This window comes from Vicugna pacos, chromosome 33 (genome assembly GCF_048564905.1).
Source record: "Vicugna pacos chromosome 33, VicPac4, whole genome shotgun sequence".
Lineage (NCBI taxonomy): Eukaryota > Metazoa > Chordata > Mammalia > Artiodactyla > Camelidae > Vicugna > Vicugna pacos.
The window spans coordinates 11,018,591-11,037,773 of record NC_133019.1 but is presented as its reverse complement, the minus strand read 5'-3'; the positions used below and the strand labels follow the sequence as shown (position 1 = coordinate 11,037,773).

The 19,183-nt window shown below is 34.7% G+C and overlaps 1 protein-coding gene across 2 annotated transcripts in view; it reads left to right on the top strand.

Annotated features, from left to right (window-relative positions):
* CBL (Cbl proto-oncogene) overlaps positions 1-19,183 on the top strand; it is a 74,794-nt gene that overhangs the window by 16,506 nt on the left and 39,105 nt on the right. The window contains exon 1 of one of the 2 annotated variants that reach the window (XM_072954159.1): positions 13,495-13,585. The exons of the other annotated variant lie outside the window; for it this stretch is intronic. The gene's annotated coding sequence lies outside the window, so the exon portion shown is untranslated. Of the gene's footprint in view, positions 1-13,494; positions 13,586-19,183 lie in introns of those variants that run through there. 2 annotated transcript variants of the gene reach the window in all.

Here is a 19,183-nt window from a genome sequence, read left to right as displayed (position 1 = left end):
CGTAGAAGTAGTTGAGTTGGTTTTAATTTTATGTCAACAAGAATAGAACGCAAAGTTGACATTTGATTTCAAGCTGTGTTTTGTATAAAATGTTACCTTGGAGGGTATTGAACCATCCCTAGCTCTGGGTCATCCCTGGTCATTTGTTTATCTCTGAAAAGTCAGTGACTTATAGTCATGAAAATGAGTTGGAGGCAGCTGGTCCTTCAGAGACCCTGAAGATCATGAAAGTTTGTAGATGGGTGAGAGTTTGAAAGAAAGAAGTTGGGGTTAAACTGAGGTTGGGAATAGATAATAAGAGGTCGGATGTTGCAAGCTGGTAGCTTATTAGGTAAGTTGTAAGTATGGGATAATAGGAAAAAAGTTAAGCCAGCAGTTTTATTTATTTATTTATTTATTTAATAAACTTAAAAAAATTTTTTTTGTTTCCTTTTTAAGTTTTTTCCTTTTGTTTCTTTCTTTTTTTTTGAACTTTTTTATTTTTTTTTAAAATGGAAGGGGGAGATAATTTTAGGTTTATTTGCTTGTTTATTTTTTCTAAACAGAAATACTGGGAATTGAACCCAGGACCTTGTGCATGCTAAGCATGCACTCTACCACTGAGCTATATCCTCCCCTCCCTAAGCCAACAGTTTAGATAACTTTTTTTTTCTTTAAATGAAGTGATGTGAAATGACATTTCCTTTTTAGGTAAAATAACTTTTCAAATAGAATAGAATGCTTTCCAAATAGAACTGGCAGATGCAGTTAGTTCAGTAATATTTGAGGGACCATTAGGTATTCTTTTGTATTTATTAAATGGTAAAAGCTATATTGACTGTCCCATATGTTATTGGCTTGATGTAAATTACATATTGGGAGATAAATAGGTTGATTGTGTTCATGGGTATAGTTGTGTTTGGTTTTGTCCAATTGGAAATAAATATTAACTCATTTGGAACAAGTAATAAAATGTAAATTCTGTTAGAACTTCTTAAGGAGTAACTTACTCTTGAGGTGTGACTTGAATTGGGAGAGACAGTAATTTCTCAGGGCTTTCGGTTAGCATACATTACTTGAGCAGCAGCTTAGTAAATGGTATCTTTGCAGCCTTTGACTCTGTTGGCTTAGAATCTGGGAACCTTCGTCTTGCACTTAAAATTTTACCCATGTTGTTATTCATGTTACCTTTACTGTGACAAATTACTCAGGTTTGGTCCAGACTATCAGTATTTTCTCCTTAAAAAGGTTTCTGGTGACAGAATTTAGTCTGTAGGAAACTTCGTAACTTCTGGTTTTTATGAGAATGAACTTTATCCCTTTTAATTATTTAAATTTCATGACTTTTGTTAAAATAAAACCTTGACTACATGGACCTTGGCTCACTAGTCATTTTGTATTACTGAGTTAAAAAAAATTTAGACTTTATTAGTAGGTACCAAAACTTAAAAATTTTACTTATTATTAGCAATGAACTAGGTTCAAATTCTTGGAGGTGAAAAGAAGAGTTAAGCATTCAATTCTGATGTAATATGTTAAATGCTTTAATAGAGATCTACAAAATGCTGTGTGAACACAGTTTTGCCTAGTACTATCAGTGAAGGTTAACACAGAGGAAGTGTTACTTGAGCTAGGTTTTGAAGGGCAAATAGGAATTTTCTAGGCAGAGAAGTGGAGAAAAGGCCTTCAATGCAGTGGCATGAAAATGCAGGCTCTGTATAGTTAAGGAACGCAAGCAGTCTGGTTTGGCTAGAATTAGGGGAGATAGATAAGCTGGAAATACAGGTTGGAGTCAGATTGTAAAGAGCTGTTTTTTGACCTCTAGACTTTCCCCTATAGATAACAGGCTGCTATAGAACAGGTTTTTTTGTTTTTGTTTTTAAGGAGCATTTTTATAGTGAAATAAAAATTGTAGATTTTCTGGTCTTCTTAGAGCACACTGAACATTGTTTAACTTTTTTTATGACTGATAGTTCATCATTGAGAGGCAGAATAATGTATTGGTAGGATGGGCTTTGAAGCCAGCTGCCTCAGTTTGAATCTTTTCCACCTACTTAGCTATGTGATACCTCAGTTTCCTCATCTGTAAGATGAGATAATAGTAGTACTTTCCTTGTAGGGTTGTTGGGAGTTTGGTAAATAACTAAATGTTTAGTACCTTGAACAGTGTTTGGCACATTAAAAGTGATAAGTGGGCTAGCTCTTACGTTAGTTAATCATCTTCATTATTTTCATTACTATTAACATAGATTAGTGTATCAGGGTGTTTATCAGTGGTACTGCCAGGACCTAATGAAGCGTGTCATCCAGTTTGCCCTTACTAAGTAGCTTCACCCTGCTTTTAAGTTCTTCTGCCTTTTTAAAACCTGTATGTCTGTCTTATCAATTTCATTCCACCTAATATGTAACTTTTAATCCATTATGGGCTTTGACCATACAACCAGGTTTGTACAAATTATATATAAAGGGATAAATAAATTTCAGGTGAGAATACGATTTTTTGGGAGGGGGTGGTAAGGGAAAATATATGGCTTTATTGTATAATCTTATAAGCTGTATTTTGGTTGTTTAGAGGCTTTTTTCCCCTATTCAGTTTTTAAAATTGAGATGTAATTCATATACCATAAAATTCACCCTTTTAAAGTATATAATTCAGTGGTTTTTCATGTGTTCACAGAGTTGTGCAACCATCACCACTAATTCCAGAACGTTTCCATCGTCCCCCAAAAAAATCCCATACTCATTAGGTCACTCCCCATTCCCCACTCCTACTTCCCCCCAGCCCTTGGCAGTCACTAATGTTTACTTTTTATCTCTGTGGATTTGCCTGTTCTAGACACTTCATTTAAGTGAAATCATATAACATGTGGCCTTTTTTGTCTGGCTTCTTTCACTTAGCATGTTTTCATATTCACCCACGTTGTAGCATGCATCAGTACTTCATTCCTTTTTGCAGCTAAATAATATTGTATTGACATTTTTATTATGGACATTTGGGTTGTTTCTACTTTTGACTATTATTAATAATGCTATGAACATTTATGTATAATTTTTTTTGAGGCTATGTGTTCAGTTCTATTGGGTATATACTTAGGAGTATATTGAAATTGCTTAGTCATATGATAATTCTATATTTAACTTTTTGAGGAACCACCAAACTGTTTTCCACTGCAGCTGCACCATTTTATATTCCCCTAGCGATGTATGAGGGTTCCAACTTCTCACCAGCACTTGTTACTGTGTTTTTGATTATAGCCATCCTGCTGGGTATGAAGTGGATATCTCATTGTGGTTTTGATTTTAGTTTCCATAATGAGTAATAAAATGAGCAGTCTTTTTGTGTGTTTATTGTCCATTTGTATATCTTCTTTGGAGAAAAGTCTGTTCAAATCCTTTGCTCGTTTTTGAATTGGGTTACTTGTCTTTTTATTGTTAAGAGCTCCTTACATATTCTGGATACTAGATTCTTATCAGATACATGATTTATAAAACTTTATTCCCATTCTGTGGGTCGTCTTTTCACTTTTCTGGATAGTATCTGAAACACAAAATTTTTAAATTTGATGGAAGTCCTTTTTTTTTTTTTTTTTTAGTTACTTGTGCTTTTAGTTTCATACCTAAGAAACCATTGCCTAATCCAAGGTCATAGAGGTTACCCTTATGATCACTTTGAGTTAATTTTTGTGTATGTTGTAAGGGTAAGGGTGTAACTTCATTGTTGTGCATGTATATCCTTTTGTACCGGCACCATTTGTTGAAAAGGCCATTCTTTCCCCAATTGAATTATCTTGTTGCCATTGTCAAAAGTTAGTATGTGTGAAGATTTATTTCTGGGCTTTCTGTTTTATTCCATTGGTCTATACGTCTATCCTTATGCTAGTACCACACCACTTTGATTACTGTAGCTTTGTAGTAAAGCTTTGAAATCAAGAAATATGAGTCCTCTAACTTTGTCCTTTCAATTGTTGTGGCTTTTTGAGGTCCCTTGAGATTCTTAGTGAATTTTAGAATTAGCCTGTCAATTTCTGCAAAAAGGGCAGCTGGAATTTTAACAAGAATTGCATTGGACCTCTAAATCAATTTGGGGAGTACTACCATCTTAACAATACTAAGTCTTCCAATCTGTGAATGTGGGGATGTCTTTCCATGTAGTTAGCTCTTCTTTAATTCTTTTCAGTAACATTTTGTTGTTTTCCATATACAGGTCTTTCACCTCTTTGGTTAAATTTATTCCTAAGTATTTTATTCTTTCTGATGCTGTTGTAAATGGAATTGTTTTCATAATTTCATTTTTGGATTGTTTGTTGTTGGCATGTAGAATACAATAGAGTTTTGAATTTGATCTTGTATGCTGCAACTTTGCAGAACTTATTTATTGGTTCTACTAGAAGTTTTTTAAGTTGATTCCTTAGGATTTTCTTCACATAAGATTATGTCATGTGCAAACAGAGATAGTTTTACTTCTTTCTTTTCTTTGTGGATGCTTTTTAATTTCTTTTTCTTGCCTTATCACTCTGGCTAGAACCTCATGTTGAGTAGAACCTAAGCAGACATCCTTGTCTTGTTCCTGGTATTAGGAGGAAGGTGTTTAGTCTTTCACTATTGAGTACTATGTTAGTTGTGGGATTTTCACATATGGCATAAAACACCATTTTTACTTGAAAGAATGACTAATAGACAAAGTATGTTTCCTCAGACATGAATATTTGGTAGACAATTTCTCCAAAATGAGCGAAGTGACCTGTTATTTCAAGGAAAACAACTTAACCTATCTCTCTGCTTCCATCATGGCTACCTCCACAAGCCCAATCCTTTTCCCACACAACAACTAATACTATCATTGTAAAATAAAAATCAAGTCACGACCTTCCCTTGTTTTATACCTTTCCATGGCTTCCCATTGCACCCTCTATCCATTTGCTCAAACCGGAAACCTATCCAATCCATTAGTAAGTATGCTAGCTTTAAAACACATCAAGTTCTGTCCACTTCTTTCTATCTCTACTCCCACCACTTTGGTTCAAGCCATCATCGTCTTTCTCCTGGACCAAAAAGATATAGGAGCATGGTGCTGCCCCTTTTCCAGTGGTAAGGCATTCCTAATCTGAGTGGGAATCTCCCACCAAGCCCAAACTCCTCAACATGAAGATCTAAGCCACCATTATCTACCAGTAGGATTTGGCACACCTATTGAAACCTATTTTTTGTGGGGGTGAGGAGAAACTATAGCAGTACAAATACTGCTTTTAGTTTGTGAATCACCACTCTTCCACTGGAGGATAATCTGGAAACCAAAAGAATATTGGTTTAGTGTTTATATTTTGGAAACTAATAGAAAAAGAGTGAACATAAGGTTATAATCGTTATGAGAGAAGGGACTATGTCCTGTTCACTGCTCCTAGAGCAATGCCTACCACAGAGAAAATACTACTGTTTTTTTTTCTTTAATGGATGGTTAGCACGTGAGCTTTTAGTTATTTCTGATTTATTCCTGGCTGAATACAACAAAGCCAAATCTTGATAATTTCAGTTTATAACTACCTCTAAAAAGGCAATATAGTTAAAGTAGAAAAGTTTACTCTTACTTCCAAAATGGATACAATAAGACAGTGATATTTTAAAATTAACTGCACTGTATAACTCCATTCAGCTTCTGCTGTAACATCCTGTGCACTAAAAGAAAACAGGTGCAAAAACCAGAGTTAAAGATGAAAGAGAAGAAAGCAGCGTGTAGTTTTTGCTTAATTCATTTTTTCTAGTCTAGGAAAAGAGGGCAAACTTACCTTTAGAGAAGTTAATTCATCTAATATATTCTCTAAAATAAAAACAGGAAGCACCTATATTATATACTGGTAGATACACTTATGTACACTCTTGTAGAGGATATTTAAGGGATTGACTCCTCAATGTCCAGCCTGGGGACAAATTCCCTCATATATATGGCTTTGGGGGAACAGATATGTTCCCAAGTCATAACAGGTTTGTCCAGAGGTGACACCTTGCCCTCTCTGAACTAATCACAGCAGTTAGCTTTTCTTTCCAGAGTTGATTGGTCTAGAGATAATCAATTGATCTGTACCAAGCCTAAGTCAAAACTGGGACCAACAAGCAGATGCTCTGCTATAATGGAAACCCAGAAGATGTAAATCTTGGGTATAGAAGAGGCCAGATTTCCCTGCAGTTCAGACATTAATCTGCACTGAAAGAATGCAGATAGTGTCCTGGCAGCATTTTCAATGCTGGTTTCAGTTATTCCTGGGGCTTACCTGCGTTCTTGCCCTTAGTACAACTTAAGATACTCACTTTTTCTAGAATTTTATGAGTCCACAAACTTCTCTCACCCAGGAAGAAAAACCAGGAATGAAGCTTAAAAGGCCTATCATACTCTTATGATTAAAAAGACATTGAACAGAGAAGAAATAGAAGGAAACTTTCTCAACCTGATAAAGGGCATCTATGAAAACCCCATTGTTAATATCACACTCAATGGTAAGAGACTGAAAGCTTTCCTCCTAATACTAGGAACAAGACAAGGATGTCTGCTTTAACTACTTCTGTTCAACATAGGTTCTATTCAATACATGAGGTCCTAGCCAGAGCAATAAGGCAAGAAAAAAAGTATCCATAAAAGAAAGGAAAAGGTAAAACTATCTTTATTTACATACAAATAGAGATCTTGCAAAAAAAACATAGTCTTAATTTGTAGAAAATCCTGAGGTATCAAAAAACTATCCACTAGAACCAATAAAAGAGTTCTTCAAAGCTGCAACTTAAAGGATCAAGTTCAGAACTCAGTTGTATTCTACATGCCAGCAACAAACAATCCAAAAATGAAATTATGAAAACAATTCCGTTTACAATAGCATCAGAAAGAATAAAATACTTAGGAATAAATTTACCAAAGAAGCAGAAGACCTGTACACTGAAAGCAACAAAATGTTGCTGAAAAGAATTAAAGGAGACCTAAATACTTGAAAAGACATCCCTACATTCACAGATTGGAGGACTTAGCATTATTTAGAAGGCAGTACTCCCCAAATTGATTTAGAGTGCTTTTTGTGTACTTCTCATTTTGCCACACATAATGGTAAAAAAATGTCCTCAAAGGTCAAAATTTAATAAAATTAATGGTCTTCACTGCTTCATCAAGGACATTAAGTGCAGCTGCCATTTTGTTTCTGTTTTTACTGCAAGTCATGGTGAAGAATACACTGCATGTACAGTTCAGTACTACTGCCTTGATTCATGCTAAGGCACCATTGCCTTAGTGCTGTTAATGCAAATATCAACAGAGTGGAAAAGAAGACTCATGTGGTGTCCTAGTATTATTATGGAAATGATTTTAATATTGTAGATTTGCTGAAGGGGTCTCAGGGACCCCCAGGGACTGTGTAGCATACTTTGAGAATTGCTGTATTGATGTATATACGTTTTTAAAAAGCCATAGCCACATTATAGGGATTTGAAAAAGAAAGTGATTAATGCTGCTATCATTTTGGTATAGTTTCTTCTAATCTCTTAAAAATGTGGACTTGGTGTTATACTGTTCCTATACTACATTATGATTATGGAGGAAGGCAAGGCAATCTTGTCTTTTTTGTGTTTGAACCATTATACATTTCAAGAAACAGAATATCAAGGCTGGTAAATAGAGTTTAGTAATTTCTAGTCCTATGGATAGGTTGTAGCTCCTTAGACTGCTGTCAGGAGTTCAGTGGGTAAAGGTTCCAGAGTGGAATAGAAATGTCTTCCTTAAACTTAAGTAAGAGATACGACCGCATCATAGTTTGTTCTTTGTACTTTCTCAGTCTGAAATGTATAGTTTTCATCAAATTTGGAAAAATTTTATCTTTCTGTTCTTCAGAAAAAATTTTTTGGTCCTTTCCTTCTACTCTCCTTTAGGAGACTCCATTTATACTATATTTGGCCACTTGGTTATGTCCTACAGGTCATTGGTGGTGCTCTGTTCATTTTTTCCCAGTGTTTCTTTTGGGGGTGTTTCTGTCACTGTTTTCAAGTTAATTAATTTTTTCTTCTGCAATAGTTAACCTGCTGTAAGCCCCTTCCATTTTAGTTTTCATCTCTAGAAGTTGGGTTTGTTATCTTTTTTATGTATTCTGTGTACTTAACATTTCCGCATGTTTCTCTACCTTTTTGTACAAACAGAATATAGTTCTAATAGCTATTTTTATATCCTTGTCTGTTCCGTCATCTGTGTCATTCGTGGATTTAATTCCATTGATTTGTTTTTATTCTTACTGAGTCATATTTTCCTTCTTCATTGCATGTTTTGTAATTATTGATTGAATTCTAGACATTGTTAATTCTACTGTGTTAGGTGCTGAATACTTTTGTGTTCTTTTTATTTTCATTTTCTTTTTTTTTACTTTTGTATTCTTATAAATATTCTTGAGCTTTGTTCGGAACATAGCTGAATAGTTTGATTCTTTTAAAATTTGTTAGGCAAGGCCAGAATAGCTTTTAATCTAGCCATATGCTAGATTCTTCCCAAGCTCTCTGAATTACAAGATTTTTTTCCCCTCTCGCCTCCCGTGTGAGAACTGGGGAATGTTCCCTCTACTCCTTTCAGGTGGTTCTTCCCTCAACCTCAGGTATTTTCCTGTGCTCACTGGTGTTCAGCTGTAGATCTCCTGAGCCTGCTTTCTCTGTGCAACTCTCTCCTCTCTTGTATTCTGTACTGAGAACTCCCAACTACCATGGTTTCTCCAGACTTGCTGTTTTGTCTCCTCAACTCAAGAGACTGTCAGGTTCTGCCTAGGTTCCCCCTCCCAGTGCTGAGGGGCTGGAAACTCCAGGCAGTAAGTTCAGCCAGTCATAGGGTTCAGCTTATTTGTTTCCCCTCTCTTAGGGATTATGGGCCTCTGCTACCTCATGTCCACCGTTTGGAAACCATTATTTCATATATTTTTAGTTCTTTCACGGAGGGTAAATCCAGTCCCTGCAATTCCATCTTGGCTGAAAGCAGGAGTTTCAGTCTAAAATTTAATTTGGGATTTTTCCAAATTCAGATGCCATTAATCTTTATCACATGCTTGCTGTGTGCCTAAAAAGTTCAAAACATAGTCTAGTCTTCACTTGCTCCCTGCCTTGCCACACATATTAATTGGGCTCTCTCTCTCTCTCTTTTTTTTTCAATTGAAGTATAGTCAGTTACAATGTGTCTATTTCTGGTGGACAGATAGTGTCCCAGTCATGCATATATACACATATATTTGTTTTCATATTCTTTTTCGTTAAAGGTTATTATAGGATATTTATATCCTGTGCTATACAGAAGAAATTTGTTTATTTTTATATATAGTGGTTAACATTTGCAAATCTCAAACACCCAAATTTATCCCTTCTCACTCCCTCTCCCCTAGTAACCATAAGATTGTTTATATGTCTGGGAGTCTGTTTCTGTTTTGTAAATGAGTTCATTAGTGCCCTCTTTTTTCTGTTTTCTTTTTTTAGATTCCACATATGAGTGATATCATATGGCATTTTTCTTTCTCTTTCTGGCTTACTTCACTTAGAATGATGATCTCCAGATTCATCCATGTATCTGCAAATGGCATTATTTTATTCTTTTTTTATGGCTGAGTAGTTTTCCATTGTATAAATTTACCACAACTTCTTTATCCAGTCATCTGTCAGTGGATATTTAGGTTGTTCCCATGTCTTGGCTATTGTATATAGGGCTGCTATGAACATTGGGGTGCAGGTGTCTTTTCAAATTAGAGGTGCCTCCAGATATATGCCCAGGAGTGGGATTGCTGGATCATATGGTAAGTCTATTTTTAGTTTTTTGAGGAATCTCCATACTGTTTTCCATAGTGGCTGCACCAAACTACATTCCCATCAGCAGTGTAAGAGGGTTCTCTTTTCTCCACACCCTCTCAGCATTTATCGTTTGTGGACTTTTGAATGATGGCCATTCTGACTGGTGTGAGGTGATACCTCATTATAGTTTTGATTTGCATTTCCCTAATAATTAGTGATACTGAGCATTTTTTCATGTGAGCACTCTCTTTTATGTTGAGCAAAATGAATGTGGCCTTTGCCTTTATGTATTTTTTTTTTTCACTTTATAGATGTAGAAACTGAGGCTCAGAAAGTTAGAATAAGTAACTCAATTATATGCAGGTAGTAAGTGCCATGGCTTTTTTTTTTTTTCATTTAAAGCTAATTTCCTAAATGTTTACCAGTTACTTTGATTTTCTTTGTTTGAATGTAAAGGAATGATGATGGTGTGTATCATTTCACATTACAGAAATGATCCCTTGGAGGCCATATTTCAAGTATTATATGAAATGGTAAACTACATAAACTTGGAGAAGTTAAAACATTTTATTAGGCGTGTCTTGAACACAAAAAAATTCAATACTGTATTTTACTACAGGATTAGATATTCACATAGCAAGGGAATTCCACTCAAAATACTTCTAATAGGAAATAGGCTTGATTATGCCAATAAAGAGAGAGGGAATATGAAGATACCTTCCCTTGCTTCTCCTCAAAGAATCAGTGATGACTTTTATAAAACCAGAGCAGTATAGAGAGGTAGTATGAATGTCAAGCAGAATGTGCAAAAGCCTTTTCTAGTCACTTTGCTCTAATAGTGCCAACCAAGGCTTGCTCTAAAACTGTTAATACTCGTGAAGTCTACAACTGCATTTAAATTAGAACATCTTAAAGAACAAGCTCAAAAGCTGGCTACAAGAATGTCTTTTTTGCCAGGCTGTAGTGTACAAAGCAGCAAATGTTTGCTAAGAGATAACTAGTAGTGTGAAAATGTTAGAAGCATTGTGAACTTGAATCCTGGTAGCTTTTTTTTTTACGTTTACTTCCTGTGTATTGAACTTGAAATATATGCGTTTTCTTCAGAAAGTTTAAATCCAGTGTATTAAATCTGTTAAAGAAATGGAATGAAAAACTTTTGTTAGCATTTTTCTTTCCTCTCTGTTTAAACCCTCCCCCACTCCTTTCACATGCAGGACACTCATCCAGCTTAGTGTCTAATAAAATATATCTAAATATAACTTAAGTATTTGGAGTCAGTATTTCTTAACTTGTTTCATTTGTACCTTTATGATATTTTATCAGATTATTTGTGTTTAAAATAGTTGGTTGAATATTTTCCTTGTAAAGTTGAACCAGATTATAGAGATCCCTTTTCTCCTATTTTCTGTTCTAACTTCAAAGAACATGATTAAAAAGCCACTTAGGAAAGGAAATCTTTCATCATTATTTCTGTTAACAGTGAGCTAAGTCCTCTTGACATGAACCTTTGTGAAGGGCTCTTTAGGCCTGTATATGACTGAATATTATCTATTTTTCTCACTAGATTAAGGTTGTATAGATTAGGTGAGTGATTAAGGCACTGCTTTATAGCACACTTTTCACTCAATGGCACACATATGTCAGTAAACACGCAGTATTGAGCAGTGAGGTTAAAGCAGTGTGGAGTTAGATGTTAAGTGTGTGAGCTGCCATTTGCTGTCTATATGACCTTAGACAAGTTAACTTCTCTTTGCCTCAGATGTCTCATTTAAAAATGCTTTCATAGGATTGTTGTCAGCATTATAATAAATAAGTTAATGTTTAGAAAGCACTAGGAATAATGCCTGGTTTACAGGAAGCAGGAGCTAAATATTTGGTTTTATTTTATTTTTTTAAATAGAGATATACATTCATTGAAGAATTATGGGAGGGAGAAAAATATTAAGAGAAATATGTACACACTTAAAAATGGTTAAAGTAATAAATTTTATGTCAAGTATATGTTATACTTTTTAAAAAAGTATTGTCATGATTGAAATATTCTTTTTGCAAGTATTCATTCAGCAAATATTTTTGAAATCTGGCTTTCGGTAGACTCCAGGTGAACATCAGGCTGGAATTCAGAGGTGGATGGATAAGCCTTTATACAGACTCCCTATTCTCTTGGTGTCCTGTGGAGAGGACTGCTTGAGTTGGGCACAGTTGGTGTCATAAGACAGGGCTCCAGGAGTGGGGCTCAGCCTCCCCCAATCCACCCCTGCACTCTACTCTCTCTTTTTATAGGGGTGAATGTGATAATTGAGGTAAAGAGTGAGAGTTTGGGTGGCATCTGTTTACAGGAGTTGCTGAGAACCAGCTGCCTGGTAACCAGAGACTGTGGAGGCCCTTGGGAAGATGTCAGGAGGAGACTCTGGTCCTAGTTAGGTGATTGCCAAGCAATCCAGAAAGAACGAGATGACCAGTCAGGAGTCAAATGCAGTAATCCAGTGGGATTATGGTGCTTTGGACTAAGGTGGTAACTGGACTATGGTGGAAATAAAAAGTAATTGGCTCTGTGAAATAATCATATATATTTTGCATATTAATAGTTTATTCCTTTATTTGCTGAGTAGAATTCTATTTTATGGTTGTACCACAATTTGTTTATCCATTCACTTGATGTACATTTTAGTTGTCTCCAGTTTCTGGCTATTACAAATACAGCAAATATGAACATTCATGTACAAGCTTTTGTGTGGTCATATATTTTAATTTCTTTGGGGCAAATACTAAGGGTGATATATATATATATATATATATATATATATCTGTAGATATATATGAACATACATACATACACACATACTTCACTGGATTCAATTATTGTCAGTTATTCAATTGAATGCTTCACTGGATTCTATCTCATAATCATTTAGGATTTTTCAATCTATATTGATAAGTGAAATTAGCATGTAATTTTTTTCTCATGATCTTTGATTATGGAAATAATCAAAATAAGTTCTCTTTCTGTTTTTGTGAACAATTTGTAGAAATAAGAGTTAGCTTTTATGGGGGAATATATAGCAAAACAACTATTGCCATTGTGGTCTAATATGTGTGCCTGTGCACACATTCAGGCGTTACTATATATGTGTGAGGGAGGGGAGTGGATTTTGATACCTACTCTTAACGGTTTTTGGTTTACCTAGGATTTGGTATAGTCCGTTTCCCCTAAATTTATAAGTTTAAGAATGATGCTTGCCGTGTAGTAAGCATTTGGTATTTATGGAATGAATAAATCAGTGAAAATTACTGGAATAGAGTTCATTATATTCTGTTACTAAATGACCTTTTATATTTTTAGTTGTGTCTCTGATTTTATTATATTTAAAGTTTGTGCCCTTTGAAGATTTTTACTGATTCATCACAAGTGTAAGTTGGTACTCTTACGAAGCTTTTAAATTTCTTATATTCCAGACAAGACATATTTGTGATTTTTTCCCTCCATTTATTATTTATTCTTATGCTTTATTTTCCTCATTCATGAATATACCTCTGCCCCTTTGACAATAATTGAAATTTTATGACATGTGTTCTACTTTACTGAACTTAGTAAACACAATAAATGTTTCCTTTTTCATAGTGCCTTTAATATTTAAGTTCCATGTAAGTTTTCCTGTTGGGAAATAATGATAAATGCTGCTAAATGGAACTTAGAACCCCTAGCATTCAAGAGTCTGTGAAGAAGAGCTTAGAAACTAAATATGTTTTCATCAAGTCTGTATAAAAGATACTGAGAAACAAAGATTAGATTTCAAAGAGATGGCATTAATTCTACCTCATGGTAAAAATTAGCATTATTTTCTTATAAGGCTGAATATAGCTCACTTGGGATATTGATTTCCCAGTGTTTCCAAATACCGTTCATGTGAATTTGTTCTTTTTCTTTTTTCTTTTGTTTGTTTGTTTGTATGTTTTGTTTTTAGAAGAGAAGCCTACCACTCTTGTTCTTTTCTGACTCCGTCCCATCTACTCCCACAGGGAGACATTCTGTCTTCAGAATTTAATTTCCTTTTCTTTTTAATTTTTAACAATTTTATTGAGATATAATTGACTTACAGCATTATGTAAGTTTAAGGTGTACAACATGTTGATTTGATAAAAACTCCATTTCATTTTGATTATCCTGTGTGAGGGAATTAGCAGACAGGTGTCAACAATCTTACACAGACATTCACAAATCTGTTTCTCTACTTGCTGCCTCTTTCCCAGGCCTCCTACTAGACATGCTGTATTGCTGTCTTTCATACCTCTCACACTCAACATGTCTGAACATTGGCTATATCCTCTTCATGAGCAAACCAACTTCCTCTTCTGAGTTCCCTGAGTTAGTATTTTGTAGTGATGACAAACATGAATTACTGAGATTGAATCCTGGTTTAACTTCTTTCAGCTGAGGTTTTTTTATAAAATGAAGGTGATAGCCGAATCTAAGAGGATTGTGATTGAAAATCAATTAAATAAATATATAAAATGTCTGATCCTTAGTAAACCCTTTAGAAGTATTAGTTTTATTAACGTATAATTTTAAAGACTCTACTGTTGGCTGTTCAGGCTCAGTTTCAGGTTCATCATCTCACTCCTGCTCAGTCATCTCATCTTCTTGGTCTTACTTCTGCAGTGTCTCTAAATCTATCTTATTTTCCTGCCCTTGTTCGGGTTCCCATTGCCTTTCTGCTGCAGTACGATCCTGACTGAGCTTGCTGCTTTTGTCATTTCCTCTCTGTTTCATCTTGCATACCGCTGTCATTTGTGGCCTCAAAACAGGTTAGATGTCGCTCCCCAGTTCCAAACCCTTAATGACTTCCTGCTGTATTTGTAATATCTCTCAACCTGGTAGTTAGATCTCTACATTTTGAGTCCTGCCTGTGTTTTCCAGTTTTATCATGTATTACCATGATCCTGCATTCTGGCCTTGTCAGTCTATTTGCCAGTCCCTGAACCTTCTCCTGAGCCTTTGCTTTGGTCATTCCTTTGGCCTAGAATCCCTTTCCATCCTATATTTCCCTCCGCTCACTTGAAATTCCATCTGTTCTCTACCATCCAAGAAGCCTCTTAAATTATATTAGTTTTAACTAGTAGTTCTCCCACCCATGCTGTTGTTGACACTTGGTTTTTACTTTACTCTAGCAGTTACCGAAGTCTGCCGAAATGTGAGTCTGCTTTGATAAGTAGTCAGATCCAGGAAGACTTTCTTTCTTGTGTTATCTGATATTGTCTTTATTGTATAGCTTTTTAATAAAATCATGTTAAATTTGGTAAAATACTACTAACTAAATACTAAATACTACCAACTAAATAACTGAAATATGAATGTCAGAGTTGTACAGAGACACAGAATCTTGAACTTATGAGCATTAGTTTTCATGGAAAATACATTGAAGAGAATGACAGTGAGGAAGATTTTTCTGGTTTTAATCCCTCCAAACAGTCTAAGATTAAGATAGATACAGAAAATTTCATCTTCTTTCCCAAGTTTTGGGAATAGCAAAGTTTAGTGGCTGCTCTATATTTGTTCAGAGAAACCATATGTTTAAATGGAAATGGATATCTGATGTGTCATATACTCAGGAGTTAATGATATTTAGAGAGACTTTCTGCATATTTAATTAGATTCTATTAGAGCTTAGTATAATTTGTTTTGTCTGTGTATCTTTGTACTTTAAAATTTATTTTTTAAGTTCATGGGATGAAACTTCTGAAAGGTGCTTGTTGGTTTTTGTCATTTCTTGGGGCAAGGGTATGAGAAGTTTTGGAGACTTCTGCATTATGGTACTGATGTATATTCTTTAAGGAACTGATACAGAGAAACAGTCAGTTCTTAAGGTTAATATTTTAACTGCAGACAAATGCTACAGTTTGCGTAATTTAGATAATTGTCTTTCAGAACTTGGGTTGAGTAAATTCAAAGTTTGTTTTGAAATAGAGAAATCTGATTGTATTCTTGCACTCTTTAAGAAATAATAATGGTAGCACCGTAAGTTAATGTAGCTTAATGAATATTCGCTAAATATTCACAATGTTTTTTTTAGCAATTTTTTTCCAACCCCAAAAAACCAAAGGTATTAAGTTATAAATATTATGACTCTATAGTATGTGCTTTAATGAGAATATATCACATTAATTGTTTAAAAATACTGACTCTAGTATAAGTGATCTGTTTTACATGAGTTAGGAAAGAAGGAATATATCTGTGAAAAAATAAATCTTTTCCAATAGTAACTATACAGTAGGGAGGAATGGCAAACACTGACTGCCTTAACCAGGTAGTAAAGGTTAACATCACCAGTGATGTCATGTGGACTTCGTGTTCCCCCCGGTATGATACGATGAGAAAGGTACTTTGCTTCTGTGGTATTGTTTCCATAAACTCATAACCCCAGTCAAAACATGAGAAAAACACCAGCTAAACACAAATTGAGACACGTTCTACAAAATACCTAACCAGTATTAAGTTCATAAAGAAACAAGGAAACAGTAGAAAACTATTATTACAGACCAGACGAGACGAATGAGATATGCCGAATAAATACAATGTAGTATCCTGGGACAGATAAGGACATTAATGGAAAAAACTGGTGAAACCTGAATAAAGTCTAGGGTTTAGTTAATAGCACTGTGCTGTGATGTTGGTTTCTTGCTTCTGGCAAAGGTAAATATAAGATGGTACTATTAAGGGAAACTGGAACCAAATGAGGAGTATATGGGAATGCTTTGTATCATCTTTGCAACTTTTCTGTAAATCTAAAATTACCAAATAGAAAGTTTACTCAAAAATTAAGGAGTAGTTTTCAATCCAATTCTATAAATTTATTGAATACCTATTAAGTGCAAAGCCGTGTGCTCCCTACTGCAGGGGATAAAGTGTTTAAGACACCTTCGCTGCCCCTGCCCTTAAGGAGTTGTCGTTTAATTAGGGAATAAAACAACTAATATAAAGTAGAACATGATGGAGCCTGGTACAAAGTATGAACAAAAAGTTGTGGGGCATGTAGGGGTGTCTGAGTTTGAGAGATACTAAGTGAAGATTGAGAATACCTCTTCCCGACCCCCAGCATGTACACCAAGAAGACAGCATTTGAAATGGATTTTGAATGGGCAGGATTTCAGGAACCATAGTTGTTGAAAAGGAAATGTGTATCATACCAACAGGCCTGGGCTCTTGAATCAGACAGACCTGCTGTGCCACTTACTGGCTCTATGACCTTGGGCAAGCTATTTGATGTCCCTAAGTGACATCCTTGTAAGATAGGATTAGTACTTTCTATTTCAAAGCATTGTTATGAGAATTAAATGAGGTATGCATGTAGTTTAGCAAAGTACCTGATATATAGTAAGCTCTTAATGTTAACTGTTAGAGGAGAAAGACATATGTTATTGATATAACATCACCAAAGGCCTGGGGCCTGGAAAGTATAGAATGTTTTGGGAAATACTGAGTAGTGTATATTTAGAAAGATGAATCAGGACCGTATTGTGAGAGCTTTCATTTATAAGCTGAGCAACTTGAACTTTTTTTGGTAGTTATTGGGAAGTCATTGAGGATTTTTGTGTAGGGGGATTAAGGAGATTGAGTCTATCTTTTAAGACTAATTTGAAAGAAATATGAGGAACTTGGAGATTCTCATGTGGACTGCTGCCTTCCCTTTTACCTGGTGGATTAGATTAGTGTTTCTTTAGCTTTATAATTCTATGTAACAACTGAAAATGCTCTAAATGATGATGTTGCAATCTGTTACTTTAATCTTGGGGTCTTAGAAGCAGCACCATGAGTATAGTATCAAATACACTTCATGTGTGTTTAGTAAAAAAGGTCATTGGTATTTTTAGATGTTTTGGCTTAAAACTTTTTAAATAGGTGATTTTTTTGCTTTGCACTCCCATTTTTTTTTAAAGCAGCTTTAGCAGATAAGAATTAAACAGTACTTCACTGACTTCCTGTGAAGCCTTTTTGAAAGAAGTTGAGTTGTATCTATTTTTAAAGCTGATTACTGTGAGCAGAGGATACTGCTCTTGAGTTATAAATGTCATCTCAGTATGTTCTCACTCAGCATTGTTTGGATGACTCTAGTGTTTGCATATAAGGTTCTGGAGTTTAATGAATAGAGAAAGCAGCACAGGTTATCACAGAAATGGTACCGGTAAATGAAATACTTAGAAGCAATGATCCCTTCACCACTGAGCAGTGCAATTATTTATCATCGTCTATGTAGGTTTTATAGACCATACCACGGCTGAATGGCAGAGTGGGTTATATTGTGATCTCATTTGGGAAATATTTTACGGGTCTAGAAGCTTATTGTATAATGTTGTGAAGTTTGTTCGTCAATCAGTGTATTAAAAGTGTTAATCATTTTGAAATTTACCCACTAGGAAGTACAGGATCATTGGGTCCCATGAATATTATTAAAATAGATGACTGGGGTTCCCCTAAATATTTTATTATTTATAATTAAAAACATACAATGTTTGTTATACAGAAGAACTGAAAGAATTTTATAATAATCATATACCTATCACCTAGATTCTTCATTTAACTTAATTATTGTTTTTAAAAGGAACGTCCCACTTTCTTCTCTTTTTGAAAGTCAAAGAAACTTCTTTGAGTCTTTGAACCATTTTCACAAATGACAATATTTTCATATAGCTGAGATGATTTTTGATGTTTGCATGGTATTTTTCAGAAATTATAAAATTCTTTGGGTAAAATAATTCACTACACATTCTGGAATTTAGCAATTCCCTAGTGTTAGAGTAGATAACAGTATTTTAGTTTATCCCTTATATTGTTCATACAATTAACCTTTCATTCAAATTCCACAAGATATAAGTTCACTTGAATTCTTTGCAGGCAGAAGTAAAATATGCTCTCTAAAATGATTATTTCTTGACATAATTTCTAGTCCTATAAGGATGAGCACTAGCTTTCTTTCTCTCATGTCTTTTTTCCTTCAATCCTATTATAAAATTAAATTGCTGCAGTTAAGGTTTCTTTTCCAGTTTCAAATCAGTGGTATAGCATACATTTATACATTTTTATAAATGAAAGGATACCTTTAAGAGAAATTGGTTCCAGATTCTTATGTTACATCTGAGTTAATGGAGGCCCAGAGAGGTTAAATAACTGTCACAGGACACAAAAAATTAATGGGAGATCAGGAAATACATTTTAGATTTCTAGTCATCTTGACTATTATCAAATTTATTTTCAGGTACTCCTTTGAAGAAAGAGTAAACAGAGCATGCTTGTCAGTTATAGGATTTATCTCTGACTTTCAAAATGGAGTTTCAAAAAAAAATGTAACCTTAAGTGAGAATATCTTTAGAAATATGTTTTGTAAGTCATTATTTTATTTTTTTCTAGAAGATTTCAATCTTTCAA